Raw genomic sequence first — 12,975 nt, forward strand, 5'->3', positions numbered from 1 at the left:
AAAAAGAATTTTCGAAATTCCATTTAGCGTATAGCGAAAACTAATTTCGGAATATCAGCAGGGATAAATTGTAAAGGGTGCTAAAATGTCACAAGTTTATTAGCAACAATGAATCAACAAACCAGTTCTAAAAGGCATCAGTGTTGGGAATTCAGCCTACTATGTAAGTTAACAAAGGAATGCGAATAATTTTCTCAATTCTTCCCAACTTCGATTTGTTGCAGCTTCTGAAATGGCTTAGAGCTAAAATGTTTGAAGACATGAGTATAAATTTTCTTTGCATTGCAAATTCAAGGCTTTATTTGCGTTTCAAAGAATAACAGAGCTGTAATAATGTGCTTGATAATATTCTGTGCATTATTAAGGCACACTATTCGAAATTACAATGTGAGATTAATATAAAATTAGGGAACATATCAAGATAAATAATTTTTGGAATGTTTTAATAATTGTAATTACTCGATTTAATTGATCAGATTTAAATTTGAGATAATTCACAATACAAAATAATTACTTTTGTTTGCAATCTTGCTGAAATATTTTTTATCCATTACAAAGAAATTCTTGTTAAATTCATTTTTCGAAGGTTCTGTTGCAGCATGATATTATACATTTTTGCAAATCTTTAACTGTTGTGAGTTTGTTGCAATTAATGATGACGATCAGTTCAAGTTCAGTCTATCTATAGGCATAAGGCTCCTATACTATCAGAGCTGACCTATCAATTGGAGAAAACAAGTTCGCAAGTTAACGTTATGTTAGTAGTTATGTTATTACAGAGATGCCAACTGCTCTGGACACAACAAATAATTTAAAAAACGGTAAATAACTACAAAGTAAATTTTCCAAATAGTTGACAATATTTGCTTGCTTTTAAAAATGTAAAGCATGTCCTAAGTATCATAAAGTGGTGAATTATACAAGCCTACGCATTGTTTAGAAATAGTGGTGGATTAAAATCTACTAAATCGAACTTATTAAACCAAGAATTAAAATTAATAAACTACTACTTGAAAATATTTATTCGCTGCGCTTATGTTAGCTCGTTGCTCCAACAATAAATGATAAGTCGGCCTGTCTAATTCAGGGGCTCTATTTCGGCAGTGTCCTTACTCTAATTCTGAAAATAACGCAAAACATCTATAGAGAAGAGCCACATTTTGGAAAAGCCGCGATTGAGAAAAGCCACGTATGAAGAAGCTTTGGCGAAGCACATATGGCGAAAAGCCACAGCCATTTACGGTCTATTGAAAAGCTTATTATCTAAGGAACCTTAAATTATTTTTGGTACTTTTTGATAGATGAAGGCTTACATCGTCAGCAGCCACGTTCGTGATCTTCGAACGTGATTTGTCTGAGCACGCCTATTTGAACACGCCTACTTAGATTGATGGTACTCATTGAACAGTTGACTTGCTATCTGCGACAGCGACATTGTTGTCCTCACACTGCAGCTACTCAGTCTCGATCACACTTCACTGAAGCTTGTGCAAACTCGACTGTTAATAGCAACACATAAGCGCACAACGGTGAACTTCATTCAGCTCTCACGACTTGAGCTCTAAATCCTTCGAATTTTATATATCTCATCAACAGGGCTCAAAATCCGGTGAACATAATAACGTTCTCCCGGTAATCCACAAAACAGCAATGAATGAACTAGTGATATTCATTTATCGAATTCTATCCCAATTAAAATTCTGGTCGGAGAATAATGTAGTGGGCAGACCACTACAATATTGCAATTCCAATTCACAGGCATATAAGACGTGCTAACTCGATTCTATCTTAGGTTAACTTTTGACAGATGAAAGTTGACATCGTCGGGCCCCCCTCCCCACAATTATAATTATATAAAAAAAAATCCTTTCATATATATATATATATATATATATATATATATTGCTGTTGAATAATAATTTGCTAAAATTGAATTTATAAATTTATTTTAATCATCTTACTTCTTAAAATCTCTTATTTATTTTATTTATATCGTATTTTAGTCAAAGTTTTCTCGCAACGAAATAAGAAATATACCCTTACGAAATAATTAAAAACAATTTTACCATTATATACAAGGAAATGTACAAAATGTAATGTTTTTGTCATGTACAAATGTATGAAATGCACAAAACAAATGCTTTTGTCACTGAATTTGAGTTTTCTAATAAAAAGTCTTGAATATTTGCTTAGTGTGAACTTCATAACCATTGAAAATGATTAGTAAACAGCTCTTTTCAGCAATTATTATATTCATTTTGAAATTCTAAAGAAATATGTGCTAATAACTCCAAGAACACGTTTGCACTAATAAGTTAAACTCAAAGGGGGGGGGGATCCTTTAATTTAAGAGGGCATATACGTAAAATAATAATAAATAAATAAAATCAATAAAGAAAAAAAAATGAAAAGAAATGAAACGATGTTAGCACCTATCATTTCTTGAATTGTTTAAAACTTAATCCAATTCAATGAGAACTGCATTCTGCTTCTCATCAATATTCATTTTAATAATTATTAAGTTTATAAATTTTTAGCATGAAATAAAGTAAAACTTGCAATTTTCATCGTGTTTATGTTGTTGTACACTCCTAATTATTTCGTAAATTTCAACATGGAGAGGAAAATCACGAAAACCTCCCTCGGTTAGCCGGACGGCAAGGGGACTCTAATGTGAGTTAATTCTTAATTTATTAATTCTCTCTCTTTGTGATTCAATTAACTCTGTGNGCGTAGGGTTTTCTAATCCCTAAACAAAGTCCTTTTTTAAATCAAAGTGATTTATTTTAAATTTAGCAATAATCAATTTCCTATTTATAGAGAAATATATATATATATATATATATATATATATATTGGATGTAAATAGACAGAAGACGTGTGTGTTATAAACCAATTTTAATTTGTTCGTGATCTCTGAAACATTTTATAAAATTTAAGATTCCTACAGCTCGATGCAGATAGGGAAATTTCGAATTCAGTACATTCGACTCTCTTCAATTTCAAATATTCATTGGAGCCATTTTTGAGTTCGTGGATTTAAAAAAAAATTTTTTTATTCATTGAAAAATACTATTTTCAAAACTGGGTTAAGCGATTTCTGAAATAGCATGACACACAAAATTTAAACTATTTTTCCTAGCGTTTTTTTAATAGGACGGCATCAATGAAGAAAGAAGTATTTTCCTTTTGGGATTTATTTTGTAGAAATATATATGGTCATGTTTACTGTAATATATTAATAATAGGAATATTAAGAAGTTTAAACTATTTTTCGTAGTGTTTCTTTAATAGGACGGTATCAAAAAACTTAAGAAGTATTTTCTTTTATGGGTTTATTTTTAGAAAAATAGAGTCTTGTTTATTGTAATATATTAATAGTACTAAAATTTATATTTGCATTTGAATTTTAAGCATGGCATTTTTTTAAAAAGCAATTCAAATAGTAAGAAACAGAAAGACATATCCACTTGTTATATACAATTAGATACTAGAGCCCACGGGTGACTGATAATGTAAAAAGTGGAAGAAACCCAATACAATTTTATTTATTCATTATCTATTTAATTATTCAATCGTAACTACATTATGTCATGTATTTCAAATTATTCATAAATAAAGTATCTTTGCATTCACTTTCAAATGTAAACTGAAAAATATGCTATAAAAATTGCTAATTTTAAACTCTTTTAATAAAATATCGAATTTCTTTAGGCAGCACTTTTTTCATTTTTAGTCGCCCGTGGCAAACTATGTAAGTACTATTACTTTTTTCATATATGTGATTATTTTTTATATAGACCACTTTTATGGCCGGGCATAAACAAGCTTTTAGTACTAATTCATAAAAAAATTGTTTTCTTTCATTGAGGTTTCGGAAATAATGGCAGCTTTAAATCTTAATTAGAAACAAGATTAATTGTTAATTGTTTATACAATAAAATTTTTTTATGATTTCACTATTTTTGTATGTTAATGATTAATTTGAAAGAAAAAATATTTTATCGATTATCTCATGTTTCAGAAAAAAATATTTTATTTCGCAATTCAATTTTGTGACATTATCATTGACTTTCTAACAATAAATAGAAATATATATTCGTTTGGATGGTATGCAAAATATTTGCAAGTGGAAAGTAATTAAAAAGTCAATGATTTTTTTAATTTTATTTAATCGTAAATGATTTCAAAACTTTTTGTTAAAGAAATTAAAGTAAAGAATGTTAGACGGAAAATTAACTTTAAATGAAGAAAAAAATCCAAAAAAATATTCCAAGTGCTTAAATCAATAAAAAAAATGTTTCCTCATTGTCGAACTAATTAAACATTCTTTACATGCAACAATTCCCGATCTCTGGTGACATCTAAAAACAGCAAGTTAAAAAGTTTTTTTTTTTGTAATGATTACTCCTTAAATTACCATAAAAAGAAAAGAATTTAATAAATGGTGATATGTACACAATTTTTTGTAAAAAGGAAGAAAAAAAAAGATTAGTTTGTTTTTGATGCAAAAAATTGTTCGGTAAATTGATTTCTTTATCCTAATTAGTTAATGAGAAGAATAGTTACTCCCAAAGATTTATAAAATTAATTGTCATGCTTAAGAGTTTATTTTTGCATTTGATACATTCTAGTTATCATTTGTAATTGAGGAAGAAAGGAAATGAAAAATTCAACGCACAATCAGGCGGTATTAACATGTGCATTCTTTATTTAAAAGTAAATAATATTATTCTCTTTTTTGATTAGTTGGTGGCTTGAAAATACCGAGACTTTAAGTTTTTATAATTTGAGTATATATTTCTTCTTCTTTGTAATTTAACTCCTTTATTTAAATACCATACATTTTTCAATTAAACTAAGAGCATTAAAATAATTTTTTAAGAATTTGTAATCACAGTCACTATAACAGTCTTGCTATAAGGAATATTTCTAGATCGTTGCATAGTACTTGTTATGCCTTACTAGAAGCAATATCTCTATATCATGACTTACTCAACTGTGGCTAACTATAAGCAATATCTCATTTTGGTTCACAATGAGCAGTATCTCCATATAGTGGCTTACTATAAGCAATATCTCTATATCGTAGTTTACTATAATAAATGTCACTATATCGTTGCTTACTCTGTAGGGTTTACTATAAGCAATATCTTTATATCGGGGTTTACAATAAGTAATGTCTCTATATCATTGTTTACTATAAGGAATACCTTTATATCGTGGCTTACTAAAAGCAATATATCTTTATCGTGACTTACTTCAAACAGTATCTCTATATAGTGGATTACTGTAAGCAATATCTCTATATCGTTGCTTACTATAAAAAATATAAATCGTGGCTTACTCTGTTGGGGCATACTGTTAGGAATCTCTCTATATCAGGACTTACAATAAGCAATGTCTCTATATTGAGGCTTACTGTAAGCAGTATCTCTATACTAGGTCTTACGATAAGGAATATCTCCAGATGGTGGCTAATTATAAGCAATATTTCTATATCATGAGTTGCTCTATTAAATACTTACTTTTCTCTAAATCGATATCTGCAAGCAAAATTCTACATACAAAATTAGATATTTATAAGCAATTATAAAAATAAACAAAACCTAAAATGTTATTTTTTAAGGTCTTAACGGTGAGTGTTAAATACAATTCCTAAGATATAAATTAGAAAAAAAAAATTTTTCCATGGAAAGTAAATTTTAAATTTTTATTTACCTTTATAGTTACAATAAAATTTTTTGGGATGAAAACCTCTTTTGAAATGATAATTGCGTAAGTAAATTAAAAAAATTGCTGTTGATTAGATATTAAAACTTAACTCTATTATCCGCATTTTAGATAAAATGGTAATGATATTGAAACCAATGTAAGAGAGTAATTGTTATAGTATTGTATAGTAAAATTAATTACCACGTGTGATATCGAATTTTTGTTTTGTTCAAACGTGCAGTTGAAAGTGAAGAGTAATACACAATTACCTGTATCAACAGATTAAAGTAATATGTTTCTTAGATCTTCTAAAATTTCTTTCTAAGAACTTATTAGAACTCATTAGAAATCTGTAATGAGCAAGGACAAAAACAATTCTTTTAAAATTACCGTATTGTACAGTAAGGAAATTTCAGGTAAGAAAAATGAAAAAAAAACTGTAACAACATAATTTTGGTTAATAAAAACAAAATATTCGATATTTAATCATTCATTTGGAAATTTTTTCGTTCATATGGTAATATGGTGTAAATGAAATTCTGGTATTCAAAATTATAGTTATCAATTCTACACATTTAGTAAAAAATGCAAAAATGAAAAGTAAATTTAAAATTCATGTTGTGCTTTTACACATCATGAAAGAATTACCACATATTATGAAACCATATTTTATTGTTAATTTTATCAAAGTGTTAGGAAAAATTTACCAAGTTTTTTTCCCATTAAACTAGAAACAGATAATCTTTACAATATTCAAATAGTTTTGACCACACGTTTCTTTTTCGTAGTTTGGAATACAAAAAAAAGAAAAATATGCAGAACACATTAAGTAACTTCTAATCTAATTCCACATACTAGGAATCAATCTCAACCCATTGCAGTCTCTTTTTTTCGTCAAGGAAATTTACCAGTTTTTCCGAAAACATAAAAATTGGGGGAAAAATTATTAATTCTCAGTTTTTTCTAGGAGAAACGAAACAATTCAATCCCCGGTGACATTTTGGGATCTACAATTTTAATTTTAATTCAATTTACAGATTTTTCAGTATGAAAAGAAGGAAAAAAAACAGACATACATGGTTTATCCAGTTTTCAATAATTCGAATTCACCACTATTCTTAAAAATTCCACATAAATGTATCTGGTCACGAAATCGGCTGTAGGGAACTTTTGAAATTTAAGGTGAAAACTATTAAAAAGAAATTCATTTTTTAAAAAATAATATTATTAATGAGACTTTTAAATTTTCTAAGGGTTGTTAGAACCCTGGGAACCCTGGGCTAGCGTAAAAAATTCCTCGCTTAAGAGAAATATTAATGAAAAACCACTCTTTTTTATTGTACTTTTTTCGATTGTTGTAATAAAAAAGACAAGCATTAATTTGCTAATGGTCCGTGTAATTAAACTTAAATAAACCAATTAGTATGTGCGCATGGTATAGCAGAAGTAACGAAATCATACTCAAAAACGTATTTTCACAAGAAATCATTTTTTTAACAAATTTGAAATTTTAATCTATAAATGGAAGGGGAGTAGCTGCAATCTGGAAAATATGGTCCTCATAGTTTGATTCAAAGAGTGTTTGAAATATTGGATCGTTTTACTTCATACGTATTTCGAAAAAACTTTTTTCTTCTTCTTTTTACAAAATGTGTCTATAATCAGTGTGAACGAAAAAGGCCTAAGACGTTTTAAAATTCTCTACTGACCTGACTTTAATTTTCCCAGTAAATCTTTCTGCTAAAATGTTTGTTTTTTTCCTAGATATAATTAGATTAGTTAAAAAAAAACTATTTTTGAAGACCTAGTCACACTATTAAACTAAAAATGAGCTATTTGGTAGAATGATATTTATAAATATTTTATTATTTATTTATATTAAGATCTTAATCAAGCAAGTATTAAGTAACAACAGAAACAGATATTTCAAGAAGTCACCTTATTTTCGTGTATATTTTAAAGATAACTACTCGCCTGCGCTCTTATCTAGCATTTTTATCATTTTCCACTAAGATCATCAAAATTTAGTGACATAGCAAAATCACTCAGTGCTGTAAAGTTAAATTAAAACATAGCTGCCAGCTAACACAATTTTTACAAATGGTATACCCCAGTTGTAGCCAATTTTATGCTTTAATACATTACGCTGGGTTTGAAAAATTTGATTAAAATTATTTTAACCAACACAACATAAAGAATTTGAAAACAAATATAAAAAACCTTAAAATTACGTTTTTTTTCCGTAAAAGCAAGACACAATTTAGAAAGAAGTGTTAATAACTTAAATTCTTCTACCTCGTTTTAAACTACAACCATGTAACATGTTTAGCAAAAATCGCAAACGTTGACAGCTATGTTCGAGAATTCAGCTTGATTGATTTTGTCATGACAATAAATTTTGAAGATCTTAGTTGAATAGGAAATGAAATGAGAGTAGATTTAAGTAATGCTATTTTGTCATCTTTGAAATATGCCATCATTTTAAATTATGTAATCCCTTTGAAAAATGATGATAAAATTTATCAGAACAAAACTTGTAGCCCATGAAATAAATAATCGCAAGAAACTGAAGAGGTAATATATTACCTGATTGAAAACTACATTCACTTCAAAATTATGTAAAGAGGAAAATAGTAGTCAACATGTTTCAAGTGCCTCAAAAATAGGCTCCCATTTTCAAGACTTGCCGAACTTGAATGTTAAAAAAAAGAAAATTAGCCAACGAAAAATAGAAAATTAAAGGTGTGAAGCAAAAACTAGAAAATCTAAAGAATTCGAGAGAGAAAAAAATCAAATTAAAGTCTCTTAAAGATCCTATTAACTTTGATAATAACTGGGACATTCACCACATTTTTTGTCAATGAGACCTTGGCTACATCGAGCAAACTAAACGCACTTTGAATGACTTAAGGAGCACGATAGTTCGTTATCTCGATGTCTAGAATTCGTGCAATCTTGCTTCACATTGTTGGAATCTTGGGCATAAAATAAATTTCGACAATGCTGAAATTATTTCAACTCCAGCTAAATCGTGAGGACGTGGAATATTGTCATATTCATTTGAATTCTGATTCCCTTGTTAACAGCATTAGTTCCACCCGACCTCTCCGTAACTCCTGGAAATACATTTTACCCTGTTTTAACTGCCAGCCACTGGGATTTCTTCTTGATCTGCTTTTGCAATCGCCAATAGCCCATTTCGCAGCTCTAGAGCGACGTAAATAAAGCACCTGTCTACCTGTTTTTTCATATTTTTTTTCTCTCGGTTCTGCGGCTATTCTATTTTTATTTCTCACCTTTGTTTTCCCAGTTTTGGTTTGAAACTTTATGTTTTTTACTTTAAATCATTTTCGCTTCCTTACATTTACGTTTGGCAAGTATTAAAAATGGGTACATATATTTGAAGCTCTCTTTATATGCTTAAAACTGTTATTTCATATTTGTATATTTTTGAAGGGAAGGAAGTTTACATTCAGGTAAGGTGTAAATCATTCACCAGGAGTTGGCACTTGGCTCCGCCTCCTCGGACGCAGAGTTTATTACAGCGAGGGAGTAAGTAGAGAAACACCTCCGCTCTTGAAAGTGTAACCCTTAATGCGCGCCAACACAAGCAGTGAATTATTTTTCAGTCACTTCACTTTATCATCTGCTATTATACCTTTCGGCTTTGTAGCTAATTAAATATATTTTAAATTCAAAAACTGCTGTTTTCCCTGCAAAATGTCTCAAAAAGGACCAACTATTCTCCAAAAGGGAAAAAAATCATACAAAATGGTGCGAAATATCATCAAATTTATAAAATATTTAATGTTAAAAAAGTGCATGCAAAGTTTGCGAAATAAATATTTTTCTTCATACAATCGCCAAATAGCAATCTTGATCAGGCCAAAAATTGCGAAATAGTATCGTCGCATACCACGTGACAAGGGCGGAGCCAAGTGCCAACTCTTGGTGAACGAACTAACCCATATTTGCAATCCTTAGATGGATTGAAGATTGAAATGGGATGAATAGATAGATTGAAATGGGATATTTCCTTAAGCAATTTAAGGACATTGAAAACAATTTATTCTGTTTTAAAACAATATTTTAAAAACAATATAATTTGCTAATGCAATAACAAGGTTGAGACTCTTATTTTTTTTTTGTGTGTGTCAGAGTTTCATGTCTGATCATGTTCATAAACTTTACGGTGAGCAAAAAAACAAAAGCAAAATATTCATTTTTATTTGTTCTTAAAAAACATGATTGACTATAATGATGATTATTTTAATTTCTCATTATATTTAAATGCATAGATGGAAAAATAAGTTGGATGTTTGGTTTTTTACGAATACGATTTGTTGCCTCGTTTTTTAGATGCATACGATAAAGTATCAAGTTTTTTTTATACATTTTCGTTAAAAGTTAATGACGTTTATTAAATCAAAAAAATACTATAATGAGTAATTTTTTTGCTAGTGGCATTTAGATGATTATGCATAAAAATATTTCGAGTCTTTACATTTTTTTTATTATTATATTTCAAGCATTCATACATATTTACAAATTATTTTTGCCAAGTACTATGGTTTTGTTTTAAGTTTCGTCAATACAAAACCAATTGATTACACAGTTATTTCATAAGCATTGTTAGTAAGAATATAAAACCGTAGATTCATGGAATTGAAAGGTTAAATATTTTTCTAATAAGGATTTATAAGTTTATCTGCTAACAGAGAACTCCATAAGTAAAATGTGTATGAAGTGCAAATTTCATAAAAGTTAAATACGTTAAATTAGTCTATAAAGACTGAAAATAGAAAATATTTACTTAGAGTTTTAGCACTTATCCGTGTTGTTTTGGTGACTTCATTCCATAAGTTCTATAAAAAAATATATGATTTTTCTAAACGATATAGCATTGAAAGTTTACAGTTACTTTCTTAAACACAAGAAAAGAAGCCTGAAAAGCAAGTTAGACTTCGAAACAATTTCAAGAACAATTTCATAATGAAAGCTATTGAGCCTTTATAAATGAAAAAATTTACAACTTTAGTACTTATCATGTTTTTATGACTGGACAGTAAAAATTCTCAGTTATGTCCTTTTTAAGAATTGCATGTCCTATTGTTTCTATGGAAAAAATTTTACGATATTTTTATGAAGATCTATTAAAATACTCGAATTTTTATTTCGCATGATTTCGAGAAATGTTGTCATTTTATTATTCAATTAAATTTTAAATTTTTTTCATCTGTCGAGCATTCATGGCAAATAGCGCTTTTTTTATAGCATTCTTTGTATTTAGTAAATAATTTATATTTTAATATAAATTATTTACTAAATTCATCATTTTACAACATACTGAGATGGGAAAGTTTAATGTGAGTAAATGCCTTAACGTATTTTTATAATTTTTTATTAAATAAAACTAAATGTTGAACCAATTGTGCCCAGAACCAGAAAAGAATACTGTACAATAAAAACACCCATGCAAAAAATAAGTGGTAGGACAGAGTTGTCAATACGAACTAGATATTACCTTAAACTTTACTTAAGCACTGTGCTTTGACTATGCACAATGCTTAAGATTTAAAGCTAGGTGGCATCACAAGGGTTCTTCAGATTTGCATAGCAACCCATGGTTGAAAACATCTTCGTTCGCTGTAGGTGGCTGTTCACATCAGCATTGAAGGAAACAGACTAGCATTGCCTGAGTCATTTGCGTTCTCATGGCGCTCTCAGAGGAATACGCAACATTTTACAAACACCAAGTTGGCAGTTATGCACTTCATTAACGAACTGGCAGAGGAAATGCATGGTCAGCAGGTATCCACAGAGAGCTGAACCGGACCATCGGATATTTATTAATTTGCCCGATAATGTGTGTAAATTTGGATGATTACAAAAAAATAGGCACAGTGAGGGCGGATCACGAGTGACTCGAACTCTCAATATCGAACACAAGGTGTTGGATGCTTTTCGAAGGAATCCGAGTAATGTAGGAGGATTTCGGTTCATCATGTTTAGATACATGAACTCTTCCACCAAAACTGTCTTCAATGAGTACCGTCACTGCTCCCCATAGATCTTAAGGTGTGTGTACGTTCTGTATTTGCGGATGAGGTATGGTGTGTTCAAAAACCACAATGAGCATTTGTGGGCTGAAAAGAATCCTCATGGCGTGACATCATATGCTGCGCAGCAATGCTTTCCGGTGAGTGTAGTGAGGTCAGCAACCTCTTAGTCGGCCTTAATTGCTGCCATCACCTCTTACATCTGCAAATTGTCTCATTATTTTGCAAAAGCTGATACCAAGATTACTTGATCTCGAGCCACAACATGTTACATGCCAAAAGGGTTTTTTAAAATGATGGGTACCTTCCTATTGCGGCACATTTTTTCGTCAATATTTGAATAAGATATTTGGTTTCAGATGGATAGGGAGTGGTGAAGCAGTTTACTGGTCACCACGCTCACCGGATTCTACCAGTACGGATTTTAGATAGATATAGCACAAAAAAGATAAAAAGAAGGAGAGAGAGAATAACGAGGAAAATTAACCATGAGCTGCGAGTATATAGAACTAATAAAAATAAGTTGAAAATATAGAGAAAACATGGATGAAAAATATGATAAAGATTAATGAAAGGAGAAGAAGAAAAATTCCTAAAATAATTTTTTTTTTAAATATTTAAAAAAATTATTTAAAAAAAAAATAAAAAGTCAGGAAATAAAATGATGAAATGATATAATCTTGTCATCAGTTTGTACGATTATATCCTCTAAAAGGATGCGCATGAATTTTTTTGTAATAGATAAATATATCAATACAACAGTGTGATTAGCTCCCAAAAATACTTAAACTTTCAGAAATATATGTATATATATATATATATATAAATNGATTCCGGAATAAGCATTTATTTATATATATATATATATGTATATATCTTTCAAGCATTTTGCATCTGACAAGTTCCTTCTTTTTCAATAGACTGTTGAAGTATGATAAAATATAATATCTTATAATTCTGCAAAAATTTCGATTTTTTTCGTGTAAAACTGATTAAAATGAATAATTTAATTATTAATAAAAGAAATAATGATTATAAGACTATTATTGCGTAGACTAGTATTACGTGAAATGCAAACATATTTTTAATATTACGTAAATCTTTTTTCATTCATATTTTTTATACTTTCTTTACAAAAGGTCTCATTTCAACCCAACTCCTGGTAACATAATTAAATGCACTGGATGAAAACCTCACACAA

This window comes from Parasteatoda tepidariorum, chromosome X2 (assembly GCF_043381705.1).
Source record: "Parasteatoda tepidariorum isolate YZ-2023 chromosome X2, CAS_Ptep_4.0, whole genome shotgun sequence".
Lineage (NCBI taxonomy): Eukaryota > Metazoa > Arthropoda > Arachnida > Araneae > Theridiidae > Parasteatoda > Parasteatoda tepidariorum.